Raw genomic sequence first — 16,285 nt, forward strand, 5'->3', positions numbered from 1 at the left:
AATTATTACTGAGGCATATGATTAGCTTTCTAATACCTAGTACATTCGGGTGAATTCTCAGAGGGCTGCATCCCAAAGACACACTCATTTCTTTTGCTCCTAAGTCCTCTAGAGATTTGCTTTAAGAGCTGGTTCCTAACTCCCATATTCTGCTAGAAATTCAGCTGTGCTTCTCAGCTTAGTGAAGCATCAGTGAACTTCCTTCATCAGAGGTTCAGAAAATAGATGCATATCCAAACAATAAGTAAGTATTTGTATATCTATTTTCTTTTTATTTTTTAGTCAAGAAGAGACTATAGTAAAAACTCAGACTGAGGCCCACAAATTTTTACCATGTTTGCTCAAAATATGCACATTCAAACTTTTATGGTTTCAGCAGCAGAATTTGAACCTCAATTGATATCCTAGATGACAAATCTATTGAAATTTCTATTGAGCTCCCTGGAAATATTTTATAGCCCTGGCACAGATGCAAAAGAACCAGGAAGGCAAACAATCAGCAGACCACTCACAAATACGAGTACATTTTCAGGTGTGGAACACGGCAGAGCCTAATACAAGAGCTCTTATTCTTTGTAGGCTGGGGAAATCTTACCCCTTTATATGTTGCTCTGTAGATTTTTTGTTGCTTTTTTAAGATTTTTATGATTGCACATTGATCTTGGTTGAGAATCTATAGTTCCAACAGGTGTTCATAGTTTTCTACGAAAAAAAAACAGAAGAGGAGGAAGAAGCTTAAGGGCCATCTTACCAAGAATTCTGCTAAGTGTTTCTCTTACTTTTACCTCATTTTTTTCCCCCTCCTGAAATAAAATCTCTTCACTTGCACTTGCAATCGACTGGCCCGCAAAATTCATCTAGAACACTAGCCCACTGAGCTGGGTGACGCTCCAGGATAATCACCCAAGAGTTGAACCCAAGCTTTCAGCTTCTTTCTCTGTCTTCTTTTCTTTTCCATCTACTTTTGCAGATGTGAGGATGCTCTCCTCCATGTATCTGCATTGCCAGCTCTGCTGGTCTCTGCTGCAGGAATGGCTGGCTTCACGGACATGCAGCTTGTGCAGCTGACAGGGCTCTATATTCTGAACCCCTTCAAATCAGGTGCAATCTTCTTCTCTGTCTTAATAATTTTTTGAAAATTGATGCTGTACATTTTCTTTAGCACTAGATTCAGTCTATATTGTACCATGCCCTAGTTCCAGGTTTAAAAATTTGTAGCTTTCTACTGCCCTTAAGCTACTCCATTTCTGGTTTTTCCTGTATCAGACAAGAAGTTCTCCTTGGTTGTAAACTAGTAAAACCACAAATACCTCTTTCAGAAGATGTTCATCTGTCACTCTGGTCTGACTTCGGCTGCCAAGTCAGCTGTGATATGATTTCTTTATTTTCTGTAGACATTTTTGTATCTCACCACTTAGTTCTTCTGCTCCTTTTCAGTTGGGATGTGTCTTGATCCACTGAGATTGTTTTTTTTTTTTTTTTCTCGAAGTACTTCTGAGATTGTCAGTCAACACCATTTCAGATCCCACAGACAATCATTATATGTAACATGTCATCAACGAGTCATTCTGCAAATGAACTTCTCAAGTCTAGTTTCTTACTGTGTCTTTGTAAACATAAAATTTCTACATCCTGATCTTTTTCTATTATTTTCTCTTCTAGTAACTACTACCTATTATCTCGGGTTTCCTGGGTGCTGAGCAATGGGACAGATCTCTTAATCCGCCTTGCTCCTGGCATACAAATAGATATCCTGCTTTCAACTGATTTATCGGCTAGACATTTCTTGCAGGGAAGCTGCAAGTAACCACCAATGCAACTCCTTTTCTCCAGTGAACGTTGTGATATCTTGGTTTGTGCTACGTTGCTTCAGTCGTGTCTGACTCTATGCAACACTATGGACTGTAGCCCACTAGGTTCCTCTGTTCATGGGATTCTCCAGGCTAACATACTGCAGTGGATTGCCATGCCCTCCTCTAGGGGATCTTTTCAACCCAGGGATTGAGCCTGCCTCTCTTACATATCCTGCATTGGCAGATGGGTGCTTTACCACTAGCACCAGTAACTTGTTAAGAGTTTCACAGGTACAGCTGAATCAGTCTCTCAATAACGTGAAATATTTGTGCTTCAGGGGACATCTCAGCTATAATTTTCTGATATCCTCTATGTGAATTCTATACATGCACATATGCCTGCAAGTTTCAAAACTTGCTTTGCTTCTGGTCCTTAAACTTCCGTAAAATATCCTTCTTCAAATAGCTTTATAGCTTTTTCTCTTTATCAGTTTGTTGCTAAACATATCACATTTGTATGGTTTACTACATCACCTTTATATGAATTCATTGTTTTTTTCTTGAAAGCAATTATTTTTGCTTTAAAAATTATTTATTTTAATTGGAGGATAATCACTTTACAATATTGTGACAGTTTTGACAATACATCAACATGAATCAGCCATACATGTGCCCCCCAATCCTGAACTCCCTCCCCCTCCCTCCCCAACCTATCCCTCTGGGTAGTCCCAGAGCACCAGGTTTGGGTGCCCTTCTTCATGCATAGAACTGGCACTCGTCATCTATTTTCATGTAGTAATGTATATGTTTCAGTGCTATTGCTAATGTTCCTGTTTAAATTTTTAACACCCTTTCCTCTGACTCCATTTTCTGTCTTTCCCTCTATATCAGTGTCATCTGAAACATGATTGCCTTATTTTCATTATTATGTTTCTGTGTTCACTAGAAGGTGGATGCCAGAATGGCAGGGGTTTTGAACTTGGTTCGTTTTGGCATTAGTGGTGCCTAAACATATGATATGTTGTGTATTAATAAATGTATTTTGGAGGAGTTTGATGTCCACAATGACTTGAGAAGAAAACAGAACCAATATTATTCCCATTTACAAGCAGGGAATGAAGTACCTCATGGATAAGAATCATTATCTTTTATCAAGAACTACTATTAGCACAATCAACAAATGTCTATTAAGTACTTCAAATACTAAGGTAGGGAGCTATAGGTCGAAAAGGCATATTTACTGTATTTCTAAATCACAACTAAAGTACTTTTCTGACTCACTTTGAAATGAGACAAAGATTTGAGCAAGTTTTAAAACTATAATATATGAGAGAAAGAGAAAGGTATAAAAACAGGAATAGGAGGCTCAGCACCAGTTTAGAAGTGAAGACAAACTAATAAATCTATAGATATTGCATTGATAATATGTCTATACAGGTGGAGTTGTGTTTAGCAACTTAAATATGAACTATGTGAAACTTATTAGTTTTCTTTATGAACCATTCTATCATTGCGGTAGACCATCCTCAAAACAGTGTGAGAATTCATTTGATCTGACAATTCTTTGTCCATTTATCCGTCATATGTCTATGGACAAGAATCTGCAATGCAGAAGACCCAGGTTCAATCCCTGGTTTGGGAAGATCCCCTGGAGAAGGGAATGGCAACCCACTCCAGTATTCTTGCCTGGGAAATCTCAAGGACAGAGAAGCCACATAGGCTACAGTCCATGGGGTTGCGAGAGTCGTACACAACTTAGCAACTAAACCACCACCATCATGTTTACGGAAGCACTGTGACTGTGCCTCTTTACACTGTGATTCTGGGATCATCTATGTTAGAATCACCACAGTAGTTGTTAGAGGTGAGGTTCCAGTATCCCACGTGAGACTTTCTGATACAGACTTTCTGTAATTACCTTTATTAATAAGCTTCTCAAGCAATTGCTCTGATACAAGTTCAAAGCTCTTAATTATCCTATGGAGGTATTACATTGCGAAAAGTTTTGTGAGGTTTCAGAAGTGACAGATTGCAAGAATTTTGGTATTTCATGCTCACATTATTTTTTCTTTTCTTTTTAAAATGTAAATTTTACATAGTTACATATTTAGTATATAAATATGTGGTTAGAAATCACAGTATAGTAATGAAGTAGAATTTACTCTACCCCTGGAGAACTAATATATGAGTAGAAAGTGGATCTCCTCTGGTGATGTAGTGTGCTAAGGAATAAATTAGAGTATATAGGGTGCCTGGGAAGCATAAAACAGAAGGGGGTTAATTCAATCTTAGGTATAATTGAGAGAAGAGTGAGAAATGCTTCACAAGAGACTAGACTTAAACTTGGCTTCGTAAGATAAGTAGAGTCGCAGAAGAAAAACTAGTGCAGGAGATAGGAAATACACAGCTCATTTGTGACTCTGAGCATAGCTATAGTTAGAAGCATAGTTCTCTAAAGACCCAGCCATAGATACAAGAATAGGTAAGAGATGGAAATAAAATAACGATTCAGTATTAAAGAAACTGAAACAATGGCTTAATAGAAGTAAAGCAGCAGTGTATGACAGTATTCATTTTGAATAACATCTGGAGGTTATAAAAATCATTTTAATTGCAATAAAATGTGTACCTTCATATTTCCTTTGACTGCATTTGTTTCAATTCAGAAAATGCCCCTCACCAATGACACTGCACTAAGAGAATTCATTCTCCTGGGGCTCATGGATCGCCCAGAGCTCCAGGCTCTCCTCTTTGTGCTATTTCTGGTTATTTACCTCGTCACCGTCCTAGGCAACCTGGGCACGATGATGTTAGTCAGACTGGACTTTGGGCTTCACACACCCATGCACTCCTTCCTCACTCATTTTTTCCTGGTAGACTTGTGCTATACTACTGCAGCCTCACAGACGCTGACTAATCTGGTATAACGTAAGAAGATCATCAGCTTTGCAGGCTGCTTTGCACAATGTTACCTTTTCATAGCACTTCTCCTCACTGAGGAGAGGTTTTGCATGCTGGCAGCAATGGCCTATGACCACTCTGTGGCCATATGAACCCTCTGCACCCATATGAACCCCTTCACAGTGTGAAGATATCCAGGTGTGTCTGCATAAGCTTGGCCACATTCCCTTATGTCTATGGCTTCTCAGATGGACTCTTCCAGGCCATTGTGACCTTCCACTTGACCTTCTGTAGATCCAACATCATCAACCATTTCTAATGAATGCTGACCCGCCACTCATTGTGCTTGCTTGCTCTCAAACTCATGACAAAGAGCTTGTTTTGCTCATTTCAGCAAGCTTCAACCACTGCAACTCCTTCATCATCATCCTGTGTCTTATGCCTTCATTCTTGCTGCCATCCTCAGGATCACATCTGCAGAAGGAAGGCAAAAGGCATTCTCCAGCTGTGGTTCCCATATTATGGTTGAAACCGTATATTATGGGGCAATCTTCTGCACATATTTAAGATCACCAACAGGTAAGAATGTTGAGGGACCCAAAATAATAGCTGTTTTCTACACCTTTGTAAGTCCAGTACTTAGTCCATTGATCTACAGCCTGCAGAACAACAATGTAAAACAAGCATTGAAGAGAGTCCTCCAAAGAAATATTGTCACTAAGGTGGCAATGCCTCAATTTCCAATAAACTATAACTCTTAATCTTTGGCTCAAATATCTTTACATTTATAAGATCAGTTTTCATATTCTTTGTGTCTGTGTTCTTGGGACTGAGAATAAATAAGCTGCCCTTAGTCTAGACTGGTGCCCTTTAATATGTTTTCCTGGGTTGGCAGTAGTAATATTTCCTAGGATATTGTTAGAAATGAAGCCTAGAATTCTACACATCAGATCCACTATTTCAAAACTGCTTTTAGAACCAAATTATGGGTTCTTTTAAGTCATTACATTTTGAGGAGCCTCTGTCTAAGTGAAAATTCCTACTAGGTATTCCCTGGAGCACTGGTATGCTCTTACTGCTTAAAATAGTAAACAGGATACACATGCTCTGAGCTCAGTTCTTTGAATTTATTATCTTTTTGTTACCATCTATTTTGAGGGACTAAGAATCTTTAAGAAAACCCACCTTCTGTACCCTTCCCCTAATTTACTAAGTAAAACTGTGAGCTATGGGTCATGATAATGTTTTTCTGGTTCTTATGAACGCACTTGTTTGATGGTCAGTCTGAAATAAGAAGAAGGAATATAATCATCCTTCTGTCCCCAGACAGCTGTTTGTGGATCTGGTTTGAGGCCTCTGGTTTATAGGGACCTACTTTCTACCCCAGATCTGCAAGTGTGAATCCACTTACTCAGGTCTACGGAAAGAAAAAATGCTTTTTGTACCATTGACTCTGAAAAATTTAGATTACTTAGGGTTACATCTTATTTTCTTTTTCTAGATTTTTTTAATGATAATTTGAAATATTGACTTGAATGTTCTTTTCTTATATAAAATCTTTGTAGATTTCAAATATGTATTTCTTGAGCTGAAAGTCATTCACTTTGAAATATTTTATCCCTGATTTTGCAATATTTTCTTATTTTTCTGTGCCTTTGTTAACTAGTGTGCTATTTAGAAAACAGTGCTTAATTAACATATATTTGGGATTTAAAGAGATATTTCTTTATCACATTTTTAAAAATTTATTTCTGTTGTCAGAGATGATATATCTTATGATTTTAACTTTGAAAATTTATTTGGACTATGTTTATCTGTTTTATTGATATGAATTTGACATAAAATATTGTATAAGCTTAAGATGTGATGCTTTGATATATGCATGTATTACAAAATGATTATCATAATAATATTAGTTGTCACATCTATCATCTCATACAAGTACAAATTTTTGTTGTTATTATTTGGCAGTGAAAACCTTTAACATCTACTCTCTTAGCACTTGTGCATATACATCATATAGTTAAGTGTTGTCACTATGCTGTATATTAGATTCCCAGAATTTGTCTTATAACTGGAAGTTTGTTCCTTTGGCCAACTTCTTCCCATTTCCGTAACCTCCAGGTCCTGATAATCATAGTTCCATTCTATACTTCTGTGAGTCCAATGTTGTAGATTCCACAAAAAGATCATAGTATTTAATACTTTTCTTTCTGTTTGTCTGACTTGTCACCCTTAATGTAATATCCTCAACGCTCACTTATGTTGTAGCAAATGGCAGTTACCGTCTTTTGTTTTGTTATTTTGACTGAATAATATTCCATTGTATATGTCTTTATATATATATATATATGCATGTATAATATAAATCATAGTAAGAGCTTTGATTTCAATATATCCTTCGGATGATATATGTTCTACAGAAAGATTCATTTGTCTCCAAATTTTCCAGTTAGACTAAGAACTACTTAAGCACATGGTTTATACCATTTTTATCTTTGTATCTCTTGAATAAGATAATAATTGAATACTTGGTAAATGAGAAGAAAATGCAGTCATGCTATTTTCACATTTATCCTGTATATTTTCATTTGTGGTCAAATAAATAGAATTGCTAAATTATATGCTCACCAGGTTTCTATAAAATATTACTTTCCAAGACCTGGGCCTCACATTTTGCACTGACTTTATGACAACTCATTATAATATCTTGTCCAAGTGATTTTTCTTCCTGTGTCTTATAATTTAATCACTCTATTATGGATATTAAAATCTTTTTAACAAGCATTCACTCAATAGTAATTTAGGGGAAGGCAATTACAAAAACACCATTCAGATTGAAACAGTAACACAGAAACATCATAGTGTATGAATTATGTAATCATTTTACACTTTTCTTAATCGTTCTGTTGACCCAGGTGAAAAAAGTGGTGATCCATAATGCAAAAATCTCTTGACAATCCAAAGCCATCTGTTCAAAATAACTCAAATTGATGAAATATCATTGTGAAAATCCCAAGACTCTAATGAGTATAAATCCATATAAATTAAGATTTCTCAGGAGATTTCTCTTGCAATAACATTGCAATTATTTTTTTCAGAGTGTGCTGGGAAATGCTTTAGGAATAAAAGCTCCAAATTATAATGAGGGTATAAATCATTCTTAGCAAACTCATCACTTGAGCTACTAATATCTCTGAGAGAATCTTTCCTTGGGTCAGGTAGGAATAAAAATTCTGACTTCTGTACCTGCACTTTCTCTCACTGTTTCAGTTTTGAATTTTCACCCAGTAGGTGTCAGATGACAACAAAAGCAGTTTTGAAAGTTATCTTAATTTCTTAGCTAGTTAAAATGTGTCAATGGGCATAAATTTTTTATTTAGATTGGTCTGTGTTTACGCTCATCATTCTACAAATAACATTATTTTCATTCATTCAATGATTTAACACACATCAAATAACCATATTACAGTGAGCACTTGACAGTCATATAAATCTTTTTAGAGTAATATCTATTGAAAGAATATCCCACCCCCCCCAAAAAAAACTGTATGACATTATTTAAAAGAGAGACAGGAATTATACTCATTCTAGCAAAACATAAAACTGATTAAAAATATATGTAGATAAAGTCTGATATTGAATAGGTGAAGACTCTGAAGTCCATGGGAGAAAGTCATGTATAGCAAGATAAACATATTACTTTATAAATCAAAAGGTTTATTGATATAACATTGGGTAGTACGAAACCACTGTGTGTGCCGTAATGTACCTTGTCCTTACATTTGTGAGATATTGGACTGGAAAGATATAGGAGGGAGAAGAGCTGGGTTTATTATGGCACGACAGACAAGGGCGGCTCCCCTTGGGAAATTTATATTCACGTGAGATGCATGAGTCCATCATCTACATGACTTATCTGTCTTCTTCATTTCCTATCTTAAAATATCATTATTTGCCAAGCTATTCTTAGAGACTTATCTATGTCTTTATGGCCAGTTGAGATAGTTTCTAGACGAACTGAATTTCACTAACTCACTTCCACCTTCTGTTGTCCTTTTCTTGGCTTCAGTATACCCTATTCTCCTACCATTTCATCTTAAAGGACCACAAAATTGTAGACATGGGTACTTAAAATTTTTAGTAAATGTGACAACAGTTCAAGATTAGTCTGCTACACTATTTTAAATGGACCCGGAAGAGGGCAAACTTTTCTCCTATAAACATTTCAATGTATTCCAGGTAACAGTGTTACTTGGAGAGGTGAGCTTTGTACTTTCACTGATTGATATTTTTCTCGTTGTGGTTTGTTTTTCTTGGTGAGGGAGAAGAGGAAATTCTTGGAAATCCAAGATTCTACTGAAAATTTACTATGTTTCTCAATTTACCATAAATGGCACCTCTGGTTTTTGGATCAATAGTTCCTACTAAATTGCAAGTAAAGCTTTTTTTTCCTCACACCTGTGCATAGCAAAGTATAAACATATATGAATATCAACATCCTTGCGAATCAAATTCATTAGGATAAACAAATCTATATTTTCTGTGTTACCTAGCTTATTCTGGTTTGTTCCAAACCAGAGGAAAGCAGTTTGACATTATTTAGCCAATGAAACATAATGTGGAGTTTATTTCAGTTATATTTCTTGAGAAAAGGAAAGTAACCTAGACTTTCAAAAACTGGTTACTACCTACCTTGACTACTAATGACCCAGAATTTCAAACTGGATATTAAAAAAAAAAAAAAATCAACGTCCCACAAGGAAACCGTTTTTAAAAGGATGTCTAGTTCCTTGCCTTACTGAAATTTACTTAATGGTTTTGTGTGACATTTCTCCAACAGAGAGAAAAATATTCATGGTTATTTTAAAACTAGTTCAGCAATGTCTCCAATAATTTTTCTCCAAACTTTAAACTTTTTATTTTGTTTTGAGGTATAGCTGATACAATAATTTAATACAAATTATTTAATATTCCATATCAGAAAAGGAGTTAAAAATGAAAGAGTTGTGGAGGATAAATTTAGTTACCACTTTGATAAGTACCAAAGAAACAATATTTCTAACCATAGGAAATACTGGATGCAGTAAAAATTAAATGGAAAGCTATCAAGGTCATTCTCATAGCCATTGGACATGAGTTTTTGACCTATCTCAAGCTCTATAGCCATTTGCTTATGGAAACAGAACTAATCTTCAATTGAATTTCTATTAAAAGTTCAGATATTTTCAGTGGAAAAAGACTTTAAAGCAACGACTGAATTTATCAAAAATCTTTAATACCATTTATGTTTGTAAGATGCACATTTAAGTTTTCAAAGAATTTTTAACTGAGATGTTGGGAATTATGTTTTCCAGTTACCATAGGCCGTTAAAGTGTGAGTTAGACAAAAAATGTAATTAGAGCACTCTTGATAATAGTGTCATGGATGGCAAAATAGAGGTGAAAAAAAGAGAGAGGAGGAGAAACTCAGGCAGATATGATTTTTAAAAGAGCATAATATTACTAATTTCAACACAATTTAAAATGCATGAAAATTATAAATATTTGAAAGTACCGAAAATATTTGCTTTCACAGTAGTTGTAGTGCACAGGCTTAGCTGTCCCACAGCATGTGGGATATTCCTACCCGGGATCAAACCCATGTCTCCTGTGTTGACAGGCAGATTCTTTACCACTGAGCCACCACGGAAGCTCTGGTGAATAGTTTTGAAAATAGTCATATAAAAAAACTCAGGTTATAGCAAAAAACAAACAATCCAGTTGCAGAATTTTTCTAAAGGTAAATAAAATAGAAAAGCATAATTACTTTGTAAAATTGAACCAACCATGTGCATGGGAGGAAGTACTACTATCAAAACATAGTCCTTGTTTTTGTTTCCCCTAAATTGTGGAGTGTGCTCATTGAACATATTTAAAGGAAAGAATACGAAGTAATCAAATTAAATTCTCTCTTTTATTTTTTATTATATCTATTTTTGTCTTTTTTTTTCTTTTGCTAAGTCATGTACGACTCTTTGCAGCCCCGTAAAGTGTAGCATGCCAGTCTTCTCTGTCCATCACTAGCTCCGACTTTGATCAAACTCATGTCTATTGAGTCAGTGATGCCATTTAGCCATCTCATCCTCTGTTGCTCCCTTCTCCTCTGCCTTCAATTTTCCCTAGCATATGGATCCTTTCTATTGAGTCACCTCTTTGCATCAGGTGGCCAAAGTACTGGAGCTTCCAGCTTCAGCATCAGTCTTTCCAATGGATATTCAGGATTGATTTCCTTTAGGATGGATTGATTTTATCTCCTTGCTGTCCAAGGGAGTCTCAAGTGTTTCCAGCACAGTAGTTCAAAAGTGTCAATTCTTCAGCACTTAGCCTTCTTTATGATCCAACTCTCATATCCATGCATGATTACTGGAAAAACCATAGCTTTGTCTACAGGAAACTTTGTCGTATTTTTGTCTTTATTAGTTGCTACAGGTAATACAGTGACCAAACAGGTGCTGCTATTTAGGGCATAAATGTAGAAATTTAAAGATTAGAAAAGTATCTTTATGCCATTGAAATGGAAGCTTTGTATATTCTAAACTAATATTTTTCCAAATGGACTCTTCATTCTGGTGAGTGAAAGAGTTAGTTGCTCAGTCGTGCCTGACTCTTTGTGCCCCAAAGATTGCATCTTCCATGGGATTTCCAGGCAAGAATACTGGAGTGGGTTTCCATTTCATACTCCAGGAGATCTTCCCCACCCAGGGACTGAACCCAGGTCTACCTACGTTGCAAGCGAATTTTGCACCAATAAGCCAGAAAAACCCAAGTGCTCTGGTAAGAGTATTCTTATTATTTACATAAATTCTGATTCTCTAATTATTGTATATTCCTCTCAAACACCAAAAGCATAGATTTAAGCCCTGAAAATTATTTACTTGACAAATTAACAGAAAGCATGGGATCTAATCTATCTCCATAATTTGGGTGTAACACACACTTTCCAGAAAAATTCAGAGATATGCTACCTTGTAGCTTTCAAGGGTATCTACACTTCTTAGCTCGTTATGGGGACTTTCAGTTTATTTAACTGTTTTCCCTTTAAAATGTTTTTTACTTTTTGTGCTGTAAAAAATTCATCCTTGTAGAAAATTCATCCTTGAAGATATACCTATGGATTTATTTGATTTCTCTTGAAAGCCTTTTGTCTCTCTGCATATTCACTCTATCTGAAAGTACACTTTACCCTTGTCCTTGTAGAAAATTCTAGTTTTCCTTCAAGCTCTTGTTAAATATTATTATTTGACCCATATACTGATTCTAGAACACAATTAATTACTCCATCCAAATCTTTATTATTGAACTAATCACTTCTAATGTTAATTTTCTCTTCATTTATCCCCTTTACCATGAAGACACCAAACAGATCTTTTAAGGCAAGCACTGTTACCATTTATTTTTATTTCCCTGGCAAAGTGACTCACATATATGTAGGGTTGACTGCTGTTTGTGTACAAAGATTATCTTATTATAATGACTAACTCATATGCCATCTTGGAAGTATCACAAAATTAAAGTAGCTAACTTCTGAGGGTACTTCATTCAGCCTCTAGGAACAACTTAGATACTGTAAATATAGTCACTATATTGTTATCTGCATTTCAGTAGATCAAGCACACATATTTCTTTTGTTATGCTTTGGTTAAGAATAGGTTTACAATTCATATTATTTGCCAATATTGTATTTTGTAAGTTTTACATAAAAAAAAAACAATAAAGTCTGATAGCTGTTTAAATTTGGAAGCTCTTCAGGTCTTAGATTTTAATACTTCCCTGGTTGCTTAGACAGTAAAGCGTCTGCCTACAATGCAGGAAACCTGGGTTCAATCCCTGTGTTGGAAAGATCCTCTGGAAAAGGAAATGATAATCCACTCCAGTACTCTTGTCTGGATAATCCCATGGACAGAGGCTCATGGTAGGCTACAGTACATGGGGTCACAAAGAGTTGGACATGACTGAGTGACTTCGCTTCACTTAAGATCTTAGAGGGCTCAGATGATAGATAATCTGTCTGCAATGTGGAAAACTCATGTTCAATATCTGAGTCCGAAATATCCCCTGGATAAGGTAATGGCAACCCACTCCAGTATTCTTTCCTGGAGCATTCCAAGGCAGGAGAATGGTGGGCCACAGCCCTTAGGATTGCAAAGAGTGACACAACTGAGCAATTTACACACACACACACACACACATACACACACACAAGATCTTAGAACACACAACTTAGAATGACCAGTTAAAATTAGACTATCGTGAGTGGCTGCTGAACATTTATCTTGGGAACCACCACCTAGTTCACTTAAGTTCATTCTTATAATTACTCTGACGGGCTTCCCAGAAGGCACTAGTGGTAAAGAACCCACCTGCCAATTCAGGGAATTTAACAGACACGGGTTCCATCCTTGGGTCAGGAAGATCCACTGGAGGAGGGCATGGCAACACCCTCCAGTATTCTTGACTGGAATATTCCATGACAGAGGAGCCTGCTGGGTTGTATTCTATGGGGTCTGACTCACAAAGAGTCAGATATGACTAAAGCAAATTAGCACACAGGCACATACTCACCCTTATTATCTAAATAGCTCCCACAGGCATTTGAGTTTTTGTTTCTTATCGTATGTAGTATATAGCTTATAAAATAGCACATGACGACACTGAGAATCTGCAATAAAAATATATTGAATCTGTAATGAGAAGTCTGGAAAAAGAATTCCTCATTTCATTCTTTCATTATCATCCATATTGTCTGAACTGATAATCTTTCCCTGAAAGTATAATCCTCTCATTATAAGTCAGTTCAGTTCAGTTCAGTTCATTTCAGTCACTCAGTCGTGTCCGACTCTTTGAGACCCCATGAATCCCAGCACACCAGGTTTACCTGTCCATCACCAACTCCCGGAGTTTACTCAAATCTATGTTCATCGAGTTGGTGATGCCATCCAGCCATTTCATCCTCTGTCGTCCCCTTCTCCTCCTGCCCCCAAACCCTCCGAGCATCAGGATCTTTTCCAATCAGTCAACTCTTCGCATGAGGTGGCCAAAGTATTGGAGTTTCAGCTTCAGCATCAGTCCTTCCAATGAACACCCAGGACTGATCTCCTTTAGAATGGACTGGTTGGATCTCCTTGCAGTCCAAGGGACTCTCAAGAGTCTTCTTCAACACCACAGTTCAAAAGCATCGATTTTTTGGCACTCAGCTTTCTTCACAGTCTAACTCTCACATCCATACATGACTACTGGAAAAACCATAGCCTTGACTAGATGGACCTTTGTTGGCAAAGTAATGTCTCTGCTTTTTAATATGCTGTCTAGGTTGGTCATAACTTTCCTTCTAAGGAGTAAGAGTCTTTTAATTTCATGGCTGCAATCACCATCTGCAGTGATTTTGGAGCCCCAAAAAATAAAGTCTGACACTGTTTCCACTGTTTCCCCATCTATTTCCCATGAAGTGATGGGACCAGATGCCATGATCTTAGTTTTCTGAATGTTGAGCTCTTCTCTTTCATGTTCATCAAGAGGCTCTTTAGATCCTCTTGATTCCAGCCTGTGCTTCTTCCAGCCCAGTGTATCTCATGATGGACTTTGCATATAAGTTAAATAAGCAGGGTGAAAATATACAGCCTTGATATACTCCTTTTCCTATTTGTAACCAGTCTGTTGTTCCATGTCCAGTTCTAACTGTTGCTTCTTGACCTGCATGTAGGTTTCTCAAAATGCAGGTCAGGTGGTCGGGTATTCCCATCTCTATTGGAATTTTCCAGTCTATTGTGATCCACACAGTCAAATACTTTGCCATAGTCAATAAAGTAGAAATAGATGTTTTTCTGGAACTCTCTTGTTTTGTCGATGATCCAGAAGATATTGGCAATTTGATCTCTGGTTCTTCTGCCTTTTCTGAAAACCAGCTTGAACATCTGAAAGTTCACAGTTACTGTATTACTGAAGCCTGGCTTGGAGAATTTTGAGCATTATTTTACTAGTGTGTGAGATGAGTGCAATTGTATGGTAGCTTGAACATTCATTATAATTAGTATCATGTAAACTCTGCATTAGAATGATTCTATCTCTGTTAATTAGGTTTTTTTTATATAACTTCTGGATATTGCAAGTCTGTAAAGAAGACAATCGAACTATTTATTATATAAATTGACTTAAATTGAATTAATTGAACTATATGATGCTAGGAAGGTTAGAGTCAAATTTCTCTTCCACTAGCAGCACAAATTTACCAAATTTTGTTATATACTATAAACTCCTTAAATATTATCTTGGATAAATGAAAAATGAATAAATAAATGGATAAGCAAATGAAACTTTGATCTAAGATTTTGCTACTTCGCCTTTCCCCTATCTAAGTCTCTCTTGCTTTATTCACATAAAGTCTTCTGAATGAAAAACTCTTCCACTAATTCATGCAGGACTTTGTTATTTCTATATTTGGAGTCTTTTTCTTTGGTCTATTCACATAAGAATGCTACATCCTCCTGTACTGGGGGGACATAGTAGTAAAGTGGGACTTCCCCGGTGACTGAGACTGTAAAGAATCTGGCTGCAATACGGAAGGGTCAGGTTTGATTCCTGGGTTGGGAAGATCCCTTGGAGAGGAGAATGACTACTCACAATAGTAAGCTTGCCTGGAGAATTCCATGAACAGAGGAGGCTGGCAGACTATGGTCCATGAGTTAGCAAAGAGTTGGAGATGAGTGATCAGTAAAATAGGCCTCAGTAATTTTTCTTCAAATTCCTATAATGTGGGGCTCTAATACTCAGTGGTAAAGAATCCATCTGCCAATGCAGGAGATGCGGGTTCAATCCCTGGGTCAGGAAGATCCCCTGGAGAAGGAAATGGCAACCCACTCCAGTATTCTTGCCTGGGAAATCCTATGGACAGAGAAGCCTGATAGGCTATAGCCCATGGGGTCATGAAAGAGTTGAGCATCACTTAGCAAGTAAACAACAACAACAATACAGTAAGTAGGAAATATGATTCTCAAAGTGTGAATTTCTAAGTATGCACATACTGGGAAGCTTCCAGTGGTTAAGACTCTGCTTCCTATGCAGGGGGCACAGGCCAGGTCCCTGATACCTAGTCAGGTAACTAAGATCCTGCATGTGGCATGACTAATAAACAAATAAATATGCACATACTATTAAAGACTGCAAAAGTGTTTCCAAACATGTTCACCATTTTGTTCAGAATCATCCCTGGGGCCAATGATGAATCTACCATTTTATAGCAATCTGTAAGCAACAGTTGATGGTTGAAGCCATTTTAAGATAGACTTTGGGTCATAATTCCCTCATTCCAAAATAAGGTGGAGACACTGGAGCCATTCTATTTGGGAATCATCTGCACATTGTATACCTAGTTATTAGGGGTTATGACCTTATTAAAAGTCTTACCTCCTACAGTCTTAGACCATGTCTGATAATAGCTAAGTGTCAGGGTAGCTGAGGGTAGAAGAAAAAGAGAGAAAGGGAATACAAGAAAGAGAGAGAAGAAATGTATGGACTTCTCATTCACTTCTTATTTTAATTTATCTAAGTGAACA

At 36.7% G+C, this 16,285-nt stretch overlaps 1 pseudogene; it reads left to right on the top strand.

The window, feature by feature from the left end:
- Positions 1–4,462: 4,462 nt before the first annotated feature.
- On the top strand, positions 4,463–5,455 carry LOC110144590 (olfactory receptor 5M11-like; annotated as a pseudogene).
- The last annotated feature ends 10,830 nt before the right edge of the window (positions 5,456–16,285 follow it).

The sequence above is a fragment of the Odocoileus virginianus genome, unplaced genomic scaffold (assembly GCF_023699985.2).
Source record: "Odocoileus virginianus isolate 20LAN1187 ecotype Illinois unplaced genomic scaffold, Ovbor_1.2 Unplaced_Contig_48, whole genome shotgun sequence".
Taxonomy (NCBI): Eukaryota; Metazoa; Chordata; class Mammalia; order Artiodactyla; family Cervidae; genus Odocoileus; species Odocoileus virginianus.